This window comes from Anopheles gambiae, chromosome 3 (assembly GCF_943734735.2).
Source record: "Anopheles gambiae chromosome 3, idAnoGambNW_F1_1, whole genome shotgun sequence".
NCBI classification, from domain to species: domain Eukaryota; kingdom Metazoa; phylum Arthropoda; class Insecta; order Diptera; family Culicidae; genus Anopheles; species Anopheles gambiae.
This window is the reverse complement of record NC_064602.1, coordinates 80,365,853-80,379,133: the sequence shown is the minus strand read 5'-3', so window position 1 is coordinate 80,379,133 and position 13,281 is coordinate 80,365,853. Positions and strand designations below refer to the sequence as shown.

General features: G+C 44.4%; 1 protein-coding gene across 3 annotated transcripts in view; it reads right to left on the bottom strand.

Annotated features, from left to right (window-relative positions):
- Positions 1-13,281, bottom strand: part of LOC1278321 (insulin-like growth factor-binding protein complex acid labile subunit) — a 113,874-nt gene that overhangs the window by 19,704 nt on the left and 80,889 nt on the right. Inside the window, exon 4 of one of the 3 annotated variants that reach the window (XM_061662151.1) lies at positions 5,373-5,501. The exons of the other annotated variants lie outside the window; for them this stretch is intronic. The gene's annotated coding sequence lies outside the window, so the exon portion shown is untranslated. The remainder of the gene's footprint in view (positions 1-5,372; positions 5,502-13,281) is intronic. 3 annotated transcript variants of the gene reach the window in all.

Genomic DNA, 13,281 nt, shown 5'->3' with positions numbered 1-13,281 from the left:
GTGGATAACATATAAAGTGTCTGGGAGGACATAATTTGAAATTAAAATAAGGAACAGCTGAGCACAAGCAAATTGGAACGATATTATTGACATTTTATATTGCAATTTATTCAATTTCAAGAATCACTCCAAATAAATTGGTAGGAATCTACATTGAATTAATTGTTAACAGTTGATACCAGACTATTTTATCATATACTTTGAGAAATACCTTCAATAGTTAACGTTAACTGTCAAATGGTTTGAAGACACAAAAATTTATTAAATGAAAAATGATTCTTATATTGATTTTTTGAAACATTTCAACAGCCAAACTCTACAATAAACTCATCAAAAACTCATTTAAATTCGCAACAGATATTACACAAAACATTGAAGCATTTTCAACTCAATACAATTCTTTTTTTATGCTTAAATTCTTAAAACACCCATTCGTCTCAATTCGCAGTTCAATTGATTATTCATTCACTGCTCATCCCGCGGATAAAAACTCGCCCCAAAGGGCCACTAAAGCGACGAAAGAGCAATCTAGCGCAAACAAAAAGCTCATCACAATCTTGCCAGAGCCGGAAAACCGCCTACCACTTCCTTCAGTGCTCGAGAAACATTCTTCATCGGGCTCGCCAGCGAAATGGTGATCTAATGAAATATTATAATTTTTATCGATTTCCTCCAACCGACGTCAACGATTGCTTTTATCCTGGATGAGGAGTGGGATGTTCTACCTCCAAAAGGAAGAAAGTATAAACCCCATCAGCGGTAGTGATTAAAGAAGTGTGTATAAAGCCTAGGCTGGTAGAAAGATCGAACAAACCTTTAGAGAAGCATAAGACAAAAAAAAGGAGAAACCGCCCTTTTCCCCAAAATCCCATCAGAACTTTGTCCCGCCCGGCCCGGGAAGGGCGTACACACCGGACTGGTCGGACGCGCCCGTTTCCCTTTGCTTTTAGTCCGAATGTTTTTTACATAATAAATGAACGGTAGCGAAGCTGTTTACCGATGCGACCGAGAACTGCAAAAGCTGCCACTACAGGGCCCGACCAGCAGGAATGTTATTCGGGATGAAGATTCGCCGCGGACACAATTTTTGGCCCTCCACTGCTTTGTCGCAAGCCGGAAACGCGCCAACTGAAGCGGTATGATTTATTCAACCACGAAAATGGGCGGCAAGGTGGAAATGTTAATGTTGCTGTGCCGGCCGTGCACAAGGGACACTAGACACCCCGAATACTCGGAATGCAATAGACTCAGCGCCTTTTTTCGCGCTAGACGCGGATGCGGATTTTTATATTCCGCTCGTCCCCGTTTTTCCTTCGGCTTTTTTATTATTGATGAGAGTAATTTCCGCCCCACGAGGCAAAGGAACGCGCCGTGCCGTCGTAGCCGGTGGTTTTTGCCGATTGATTGTCCCAGCTTCTTGCCCAGCGAGATTCTCCACCCCCTTCGGCAAGCTATGGTGATGGATTTTAAGGAGTCGCCCGCAGCAAGGAGAGGAGAGACTTCAATCTCTTTCTTAAAGGCCGCGAGAAAGGAAATGAACATTCGAAAGACACTTGCCGGCAGCTTCCGGCGTTTGAAGGGCATCAGGCTAGGGGTAATGGTAAGTAAAATTGACGTTTTCGCGATGATTTATTGAGGCGAACGAAGAGAGGAGGAGTCACAAATCCATCTCCAAAAGTACCGTCAGGACGTAAAATGACTACCGTTTTTGGGAGGAATAAATTGCTAGCCAGAAAATTGAAGTCAACGGCGAGACACTTTAGGCTTTAAAATTGGTAGTTGAAATGAACTCGGCCGGTCTCGTAGTACAGTCGTCAACTCGTACGACTTAACAACATGCCCGTCATGGGTTCAATCCCCAAATAGACCGCGCCGCCATACGTAGGACTGACTATCCTGCTATGGGGGGGAATCAATTAGTCATTGAAAGCCAAGCCCACAAGTGGGTACAGGCAGGCCTTGACCGACATCGGTTGTTGAGCCAAAGAAGAAGAAGAAGAAGAAGAAGTTGAAATGAAATTTGAGGCCCTAAAATGGAGTCTATAAAAGTAGGCACTCTTCACCAATTTCTTCGCGTTCGCGCTATGCACAATGAGGTGTTGTCGGTGAATCGAAAGTGCGGCAAATCATTGACACATGGCATACGGCATGTCCCGAAACTTGTACATTCCATGTTATCGCTTTCCCACTCTCTTTTTATTGCAACAATGTTGCGTATAAATTCTGCAAAAACCCCTCGTCTCGTACGCACGCCCGGAGGCGCCGCAAGAAAGTATGGATCGTAAAGACATGCTCCACTCCAGATGATCGTAATGACGTGCGCCGTAAAATTTTGTACTACTGACGCCACATGCCCTTCGGCTAGACCGGGAAAGGATGGGGGAGAACGAAGAAACTAGCAGTTTTCAACAACTGCCGCACACACACACACTTTGCTGCGGAAAAGATGCAAAGAGCCTGTTCCGTGCCAGCACGCCTCCAGGGCGGGCATTGTCGCTACACTTTCTAGAAGATATTTCACGGTCTCAAGAAACATGGCCCCGGCCGCGCCATCACACGCGGCGCGGAATTGTTCGTGTTGCGTGTTTTCGTGTTCCGTGCCATCCGTTTGAAGTGTGATGGGGGGGACCAGAGAGGACGACAGCCGCTTCGTTTCGGTTGTGTGTAATCGCGGGCATCGTTATCGTCAATAGCTTACGATGTGTTTTATGGGAATGGCGGCAGCTTTGGAGTTAGCGGTTTATGGTGCGGCGCGCGCGTTACCGATTCCGGCAATGTACAATGTAGCAATAAGGAGAGCCTACGCCGCGCGAACCGGTAGCAGCTAAGAATGGAAGACAGTTATGAGGTTATGAGAGGGCGAATCAGGGAATAGGATGAGAAATGGGGGGACACAGTTTGCTTGACGATGCTTGTAAGCATCCTAATTTGAAGCACAGCACGTGTATAACGTCCATGGATATCGATTTTTAGGTATCAAAGAATATTTTTTTATACAAAGTAATTCCAGTGATCGTCTCTCTAATGCGTGTGGATGGAAATTAAATCTATTTGGATGAAACTCAGAACTGCTATTTTTAGCCCGCAACAAGAATGTTTGGTTGGATGGAAATGGATGACATCGTTCGTGTTTGAAATACAACGCCCTAGACATGGGTTTACATTCACAACGCCTCTAGGATCGAAAGCATTAGGCTGATGGATGAGTTTGTTGCGTGTTTGTTGGTATTATTTCTTCGCGGAAGCGCGGAAGGAAATTCGTGTGTACTGAATTTAATCAAAAGTGTTTGTTGTGTTCTACAAAACAAGTGCTTTTTTGAGTGACTTCAGGATCGTCTAGCGCTCAAGTCTAGAGGTAAGAGTGTTCCGGACAGATAGGAACTGAATTAGAGAGCCCACATCATAACAGCCATCTACTGAGAGCTCAAATTGGAAAACAATACGATTGTAGTGTACTGTACGAACTAGCTCCAAGCTTATTTTCTTTCTCCAAGGTTTTGTGAACTCATGCCCTGTGTTCGTAATTGTGTAAAAGAATTGAAATAATGGTCCAAATGATCCAAGTAGGACCTAAATTAATTATTAATTAGAGATTGAAGTCTAAAGTTGATTTCTGGGTGAGGATAGCAATGATGTAAGAATCCTTATGGTACACAATAGTGATGTAAATGAATTATTTTGAATTCACTGGTTTCTTTGCAAACTCCGTCTTTGCAACCAGTCCAAAATACCGAATAATCTTAAGCCTAAAAAAAACTAAAATAAACGACAAGAACTCATTGCCTAACCTAACAGCCTACCCGTAGTCGAGTGTCTCTCATTAATCTTGGAATGCTCCTGGACGCGACGAAGAATGCGATCCACCCAAACTCCATTCCACACGCTTGGCATCTTCTCACAAGCGAAACCGAAAGCCGTTCGTTAATATTCGCAATTGAGCCATCTCTTCAGTGGGTTTCCGCACAAAAGTGGAATGAATCGTGAAAATTCTACCATAAGATTTCCCATGCCCAACCTACGCCCCGGTACATATTGCCACCGGTAGAGAGTGCGGCAGGAACGCTTTCCCCTGCCAAAGGCACACAACTTTGTAAGGATCTCTTTTTCTTTCTGCCTGCGATTTCTACCCAACCAGGAGAAAGTGTGCACAAAAAAAACTCCCAAAACAAGACGCTAACTCGCCTGCTTTATCTGCTTGAATGATTATACAACTCAACTTTTTGAAATATGTTTGTAGCGTGTAACTCTTTGTCCTCTTTTTCGTGCTCCTCTAAACTTTACATTGGAACCTAAAAAAAGAAGACGCAAAACCTGTGTTTCGTGTGCAAGAAACACCTTACGCTTGAGAATGCTGCTCAAGTACGGCACAAGGCAAGCAAAAAGAAGGAAAAAAAGAGATGAAAACAGAGGTGCCTGAAGCTGTCAGGACACTCTGGCACTTGAAAGCCGTAGCTTCCTCTGCCTCTTTCCCTTCCACAATCTATTCGGCATCTCAGCTTATTGTCCTTATTGCCCTTCTCAACGTTGGCTTTTCGATTTCTGGGGTAACTTGGGTTACGGGGAGACAAGGGACAGCGCGCGATTGCGACACAATGCAGGTGCCGATGAGTGAAGCACAAGTTCCGACGGGAAGGCCAGGAGGTGAGCAAGAAAAAGTGAGCCGAATTTTAAGTTGACACTTTTACTGCTAGCTTCCTGCCGTGTGCGCTATAGCGCTAGCCAGCGGATCTGGGCTCCTTTATGTGCCGTGCGATGCAGCGCATACAGGTAAGAAGAGTGGCGTCAGAATTTCTCCCGTGGTATGTGCAGCCAAGACAAGCCGAGGCAAGCGAACGAAGGGAAAATAAAGCAAAAAAAAAATGGAAATGAGAGTTTCTGCTCGAAAAGTTGCAGTGAAAGTTCCCAAAAACCGCCCGAGGTTGACTTCAGAGATGTCGCCTTTGCTACCATCAAGTAGTGCTACCCAAGAGCGGTAGCACAAGCGTTTTCATCCACTCTCATCCCCACAACACGAACGGTGCAGCGAAAATGTGATGTGGTTGCGGTGATAATAAAATATTGTCAGCAGCGTCCCGTCCATCCTTTTGCCCCGATCTGCCCCCGAAAAAGACCGGTTGCCATTCCATGTCACCTTACCTTAGTGCAGCATAGAATGCGCTGTACACAGGGTAAGGAATGCGTTTTCTAAACGACAGATTCTTCCTCTCCCCGGCGTGAGCGGAAAGGAAAAGTGTAGGTAGCTATCGGGATCGCTCCGACCGTTTGGCGCGAAAGGTGTGACGTGCTTCTTGTGCTCGAAAAGAGATACCTTAATTTAAAGCCGGGGATTTGTTGCAAAACGTAATCATTCTTCTTGAAGCGCGCGGGCTCACGTGCTCGGGCTTGATGAACGAGGGTTTTGGTGGTATGCGCCAACGGCGTGTGATAGACTGGCGTGCGATGTGGGGAGGAATTATTTTGGCACCCTGCATATGTTTCGTCGGCGGTGAAGTTGCGCTTACCTGCAAAGAAAGGAAGATAGCAAAATAGAATTAATCAATCACGAAACTGTGATGCAAGATCGTGGTGCGATCCAAGAAGGTTTTGTCGAGCGTAATGATGCTCGGGCTGGATTATTTCGCGGAGAGAAAAGGTCGGTAATCAAGTCGGTTTCATCTAAAGGGGAGTTTCTGTCTGCCAAATGGATTTTAATTTAAGAGATAATCATCGATGCTACACTCTGTCGCTCGATAAGCTCATTGTATTTCAGAAAAGAGGCATGACATTAATATAATCCTGAATCAATGCAGTGCACGTACTATGAATGAACGAATGCATAGACACATTCGTAGGAAATTTGAATGAAATGCATATGATAACGCGAATTCTGTTGATTATCAATGCTCGGAAAGGATTAAGTAACACCATTGATTCTAATGTTTCAATTTATGTTGGTGATAAACTACTTTGAAGCTTTCCAATGTTACATTCTCATTGATGGTTAGTTACAGTAAATGTTATTTGCATAATTAACCATTCTAGGAAAGCAACTGTAATGATTCTCGTATTGTTTTCTGGCATTGTACACATGTTGAATTGCATACACATTGTAATGCAAAAGCGAAGATTCACAGAACCTGTTATCTAGTTGTTGAACGCAAAACAAGCAGAGATCATCGACGAAACATACTATCGGTGCGGATTGCGCAGTGGCGCCATCGTATCTATAACATATGCGAAATTAGAAACTTGTGGTTTTTAGCCTAAATGCTCTTAACGTATCGTGGTGGTCGGTCTAAACCGGACACCTAGTTCTTCGTAAGAAACTACACCAGATAGGTGCTGATTGCTAAGAATTTCTGGATAGATCCTTAAACTAAGTTTCGGTATACCGTATGTCATGAGTTAGCTGAAAAAATTTGACACCTCTATCCGTCGAACTCTCAAAGAACTGTACTTCGTAGCATCTAAAGCGGACTTCTTGTGGCAGCTTGGGAGTTTGGGATACCTGTTCCAGTACCTAAAGCATCTTGGGACTGTTGGACAACAATCAGAGCATCGAATGAAAGCCAGGTTCCGAATGACCGACGATCCGGAGTGACAAGAAACTACAAATGATTCTGAAAATGAAAACTAAGGGGCATGTCGCAATATCGATGCGAATCATTTAAGGTGAATTCTTAATGAATTTCGATACGACACCCTACTCCGCTAACTAGTCCAACGTTTCTTATCGAATTTTTTTGGACAAAATTGATGCAAAAGCTCTACTCCAACATTTTTGTCTCGAAAACTAAGGGGACAATGATAATAGGTGGAAGGTGGATTTTTAAAAACATGCATACACGCATGTCTTCGTCCGACATGGCAGAAATTTCGGATATCTGGATATTGTAGATTTATTTTTCCAAAAAAGCTTGAACTTATCTTACTGAGGAATAGACACTTTAAAGGACCTCATAAATTTCACGCCTTTTTGATATTTGTTTTTCAAAATTTCTTTCTTGTCGTTTTAGGAACTCAACTAAAGCGTGTGATTAACGACGAGTGAAAACCAACTAGATGTCTAAGGAACTGTCCAAAAAGCCTCAAACTCAGATGATAGGTGAAAATATGAGGTGTCTGGCTTTAGGAGGCCGCCACGATAGGTAAACTTTTTAACACAAATACATTTCAAAAAACAATCAAAGCTAGAACTCTTGATTGAAGATCTACTAAATACACAGCCAATGTATGTTCCTTCCAACGAAGGTATCATAACCAGATATTTCAGAGTCCTCTTCCACACTTGGCAGAGTTAATTTTCGTGTCCACCTGCTAAAAAAAAGCCATTCATAATGCCGTTGTGACAAAGAGTGAAACTTTTCCGAGCATCGGTGTCGTTGTTGCGCTGAAATCATAAATCACTTTTGCTGCTGCTGCTGCTGCCGCTGCTGGTGGTAAGGTAAGGTGTTCTTCTTGGCACCTTTGATAACAGGAGACACCACAATTAACACCTGCGCGTGAAATAAAGATAAACTTAAGCTCGGGCGCACCCGAGCAATCCGCTTCCGAGAAAATGCGGCCCAAACCGAGCGGAAGCTGTAAAAACAATGTTATCTATGAATAATCCTCACACCTGGCCCTTGGTGAAGAAAGGCCCGCTTCAAACTTTTCCCCGTTTTTGTAAGAAGTAGAACACACAGACACACATACAACACACAAAGCATCCTTTCCATTTCATTTCTCTAGGGAGAGCAAATTACAGACCTACAGCAAAGTCAAATATCATTTCGATTACACCGCCATGGAGGGATGGGGTGGCGCTCGCGCCCATTAAGCTCGTGCTCTGCGCTCCCCACCCCGTCATCAGGGAGGTGGAAAAGGCCATGCCTATTTGAACAAATCCCCGCGTGCCCGTTCAAACAACACGTTGCGTTGATGGGTTCTTCCCGGCCTCCTGCGCCGGTAAACTGCTACCAGAGCTTTATAATGACAGCATTATTATTCAACGTTTTAACCTTTATAGCCCGCCGGGCGAAGCGATGCTTCCGACAAACGCACCTCGACTCGGGAGCCGGGATGGTAAAATTGACGTGCAAAATAAACATTGTGCTTAACACGCCCGGGTGGGGGCCCGGGAACCGCCCGCATCAAAAACAATCAAAATTTTAATGCTTTCCTATCCTACTTACAGGGTTTCCCACGATTTATTGGTCAGTTCCCATGATTTTTTGGTGCGTTCCCACGATTTTTTGGTTGTATCCCATAGATTTTTGGTTCGATCCTATAATTTATTGGTATTTTCCGATTGGATATCAATACAATTAGACCAAAAAATTCTGGGAAACGACCAAAAAATCGTGGGAACGCACCAAAAAAATATGGGAATCCACCAAAAATTGATGGGAACCAACCAATATATCGTGGGAAACCCTGTATCTGCCGAGTTGGCGGGCAGAGTGTGCGATGCGATGATGATGATGCCTCTGCCACAGGTAGACAAGGCCGCCGGTAAGTCGAACGCTTTTCGGCGCTGGGAATAATGGGATGCAGAAGGAAACAGGTGAAAAAGAAAAGTCGTTCTACAACCTCCACCACCGCATTGGGCTTTTGGGTAGATAACACATAAAATCCACCGAGGGAGGAGAAACACGGTCGGTAGAGTCGTCACACGTGCCCTTCACCACGCCACGGACGGCCGTCCAGGTGCTAATGCGATAATTCTCGTGCCATTAAATTTTATTTCCAGATGCTTTTTCCAATTTTACACTAAATTTACTCAAACAAATATTTAATCATGCTCGCGCACGGTTTCGGCTCTTTCGAGCGGTGGTTTTTTTAACCGATTTCGCGTGCCAGGAGCAGCCGTTGTACTACACGGTGGTTCGGGGAAAATGAAAGGATCTCACTGCGTGTACCCGTGTTTTACCTCACGTGAACGTGTGAGGATTTTTCCTGGAAATATCCGCGTTTTCTTACATCCTGGTTGCGACGGGCACATCGTATCGGTTACGTGCCCGACCTTACTTTATTTCATAATTTTAAGTTCGCTGTATTTGCTCGGAAGAACTCTTCAAGTGCGGGACTCCAACTAGCACGCGCTAAACCCAACATCATCCCAGCGGAAGGCTTTGGTATTCTTTCCGGAGTTTGCAGAAGCATCGAGAGCAGGAAGCAACATTCGCGTGGGTTTTAGCTGTTCCCTTTTAGGCGGCGAGTTCATCCGCCAAAGTGCAGCGTAGAGCGTTAAGCGACCCGGTGCACACAGCAGTGCTTGTGCGCGTGAGGTAGCCATTTTCTGCCAGCCCGCCGGTGATGTGTTGACGCAAGGCGTTAAATAAATAATGTGTCAATAGATAGGGCGGGTGGCTGCAGCGAAGGTTAGTGTGCATGTGCTCTTTCGCTGTCGTGTACCACCTTTGTAGGTACGCAGAAGAAGTGCTAAAGTTCAACAATGTGGCAACCGAAGGGGCAAGTATTCAACGAAAAGCCCCCTGCATGGTTTAAAAACAGGTAAGGAAAATTGTAAACCAGATACACTATTAAGGTCATTTCTAAAGCTTTGTATAAGGTTGACTTAACTATTCGAGGTCTTCGAGGCTTTCTTCAAAAGTTTTTGTACAAATTTTATGTTTGATTTGCGATATTTTAACACCGAAACTCGAGATAGTCTAAACTTTAATTGATACATTTTCAAGGAGATCTTCTTACGTAGATCTCCAAACATTTTAGTTTCATGTCTTGTCTTATTTCAAGAAATGGCTCTTTAAATAACGCCCAGTATCGCGTATCATTAAATAAATTTAGAATAATTTTTGTATGTAAATATTGAATAGAAATAATAATTAGATATAATTTTAAACAGGAGGGGAGATATCAGTCTTTTTGCTATCTAAAAGCAACTATTTCTTGCCAAATTTGCATATAAAATTCGTTAAGTTATGATTTAAAGATGAAATTACGATTAAAATCATGAATTTGATCGTTATGATGACAAATGACAAGTACAACAATATTTGGAAGCTGTCTACATTTGTTATTATAAAATGCACGTTCGCAAACAATTCTTATAAAGTGCAATTTATTTATTAAATACAAATTCAGACATAATAAATGTCTCAAGAACGTTAAAGCCTTGAACAAAATTAACGCAGAAATTGATAAACAAAACTATGTGATTGCTGCGTTCTATTTCCGAAATATCCCTGCAAGCTTTCGATCGATCTATTATTTTTATGACATAAATGTTGGATTCAATCTGCAAAGGTTAAATCTCAACTGTCTTGTACACGCCCAATTAACATTTTTTGTAGAAATAACTAGTCCATGATGTCATTTTTCCGACACTTACTGTGGCAAACGCGAATGCACTATCCCAGCACAACGGCAAACGCTGAAACGGTTAAAGGATGTTATGTGGCTTGCCGGAGGTGTATCTACTCCCCACACACACACACACACCACACATCAGCTTTCCCACTACTCCTGAAACACCAGGCAGCGAGCAGCCGGAAACAATGTGCCCTTTATTTATTTTGTGCACATTTTACTACAAATTACTCAACGCGTTGAATTTTGCGGCGAACGACCGTCGAACACCGTCACACCGGGACGTCGAAACACATCAGCCCGATGCTCGAACACATCCGGCCGCTCCGGCGCCGTTTTGACACGACGAGATAGACGAGGAGTTGCATATGAACATGGGGTGAGGAACAGAACTCCCGCAAGAACACGCAGGAACTGACACCAGCCCTCACCCACATACAACTTTTCATGGCGGGGTGTTGTGTTCTTCCGGTCCGATCGTCATGCTTGCTAGCCGAAATGGTTCCTTCCCGCACCGTGCTGGTACAGAGTGTGTGTGAAATACTCGGGAAAAGTTTTCACCTCGTTTTTCCACGGAAACCACGCAACCGAGCAGTGCGAGCGTGTTGATGTAAACGCACACGGGGCGCGCTTTATTGTGTTTGTTGGACAGAGGGATGAACCAGCAACGCCTTTTACGCCCGATACAAACCTTTTTATCAATGGTGGTTTGGATCTTTTTTTTCTTTTGTGACCTTAGGGCTTTTGCACACAAAACCGGACAGGGATGACAGCTCGGAGCTTGGAGCTCAAGGTGTTGAAAGGTGTTTGGGGCCGTAATAAAAAAAAATCCCCAGCCACATTGTTTTCAATACCTACATTCCTCGTGTCTTCTTGCGGGATCCGGTTCTGGGAGTGTAAAGTGATAGCCACCTGCACTTTGGGTTGGCCACACCGAAGACATCGCTTTGTCTTGTTCGGTTGATGGCGTGTGTTGGAAGCATCACCTACGACTGCAATTTTTTGTCCGAATAAACAGTGTTTCAGCCTAACCCCTGCCGCAAGCGTGTCTCCTCTGACAAGCGGACAGCGGAATTGATGGGATGTTGTTGGTGAAGTGAAGAATTTTATAGAATTTTATTGCCACCAGGGCAACACCAGGTGTGTGTGTGTGTGATCCCTCCCCCACGGGAAAGGAGAAATTCTTTCCACCTTGTTCTGCCAGGTGTGGCAGAACAGGGTTCAGATTTTTATTGCCCACCTTCACAGCACAGCGCTCTGAGGTTCCCAAAGCTCCACACAAACTGGACACACGAGGTATCATGGGTAAGAAAGCAAAAAAAAAAGAGGACCGGAACGGCATAAAACGAAACGATAGAAGAGTTATTCGAACACCGTACGCGAGCATAAATCAGAGTCAGAACGCTGAGGCAGAGTTGTGGGTTTGATAAGAAAGCTGACCGCCAGTCGCCTTGTTGGTTGGAACTGGCACTGGGCAGGAAAGTGGAGCTTGTGGCGGTGGCTGGTGGTGCTACCGCTTTGTTCGCTGGAATGTGATATTTCCGGCTGCCATTTGGAATGGGAGAGGCAACATTTATTTACTGCCAACGATGTGCGTGTGTGTGTGTGTGCGTATAAATCTTCCCTAACAAAACCGGGAGCGGCACCAGCACAGGTCACTCGCTCTCACTTCGCGCTGTAAGTTATTGAATGACGTTTATGGTCAATTTTAGAGTGGAAAGAATATTGATTTTATGTTGTAGCTAAAGTAATATATGGGAAAGTAAAACATCTTTAACCGTTTGGTTGATTAAAAACATTGTGTTGGAGGATTTATCCCTTGATCAGATGGTCAGAGCAGTATGATTACATCATTTTTCACTGTTTGTTATAATGCTGGCTCAATTTCTAGCACAAAAGTGTTTGACAGTGGTAATATTTTCTTGTAATTTGTGTAACTCTTTCGCTGAAATTTTGCATTGATAACAGGAAGATGAGAACAAATATTATCTCCAACTGGTTCAGTATGAAAATGGTCCTTTCGGGCTATCATTTTAAATATTAACCACTTAACCCTTGGCACACAAGATGCCCCAAAAGCAAGTTCGCTCCAAATGCGAGCTCTTCATTTATCAGCAATTTTCGCTGTGCATCGAATCTCATTTAATTAGTCGCAAACTTTGCACATTACACAACCATTCCACACACCCGCTTCGAGGTACGAGCCGCGAAGAAGTTTGATGTCATGCAAAAACATCAAACGCTCTGGCGGAGGAAGGATAACACACACACGGGTAAGGGCGAGCGATCTAAGAAGAATGAACCAGCAGAACCAGCCGTGAAGCACTGCGAAACGTATCTCTCGTCAGCGCTCCGGCGCGAATGAAAAGCAATAACTCATCAGGGTGGCCCAATCCAAGGCGCAACCTTTTCATTAAGATAGCACACACACATACAGGCTCTGCCACCCTTGCGCTGTTGATAAATGATGGCACAGACGAAGCTTCGTTCTTTTTCCGTCTTGTTTCTGTAAAGAAGACGCACCCTTAACCTCGCCGTAAGATGCTGCCGGGGGCCTTCTCTGTGAGTCGCGAATTTATTTGCGCAGATTTTCAATTATCACCTGTCACAATTCCCAATCTCTTTATCAATCACCGTGCGATACACACGGTCGTGCGAGGGCAGACGATGCTTGCCGATCGAGTTTTCGCTCTTGGGAACGCGCCCCAAACATTCCACGTTCTGGGTTTCGACAGTGGAGGGCGGAACGAGTGCCTTCTAAGGGATGATTTGCCCCCTCGCCATGCAATGCGACGTTTGTTGGAGTTTGTGCGAGAGCTTTAAGCGGATAATAACAATGGTCGTTGAGCTTAAAACGAGCCTGCAAGGTGGTGGTGGTGGGTGGGCTGTTGACGTTTCCGCGATGGGATCAGCACAGCTCGCCAAAAAGGGTCGCCCCGGGGAAGCCTGTCGAATCATGGTGCCGATGGGGATGGGACGATGGAGCACGAC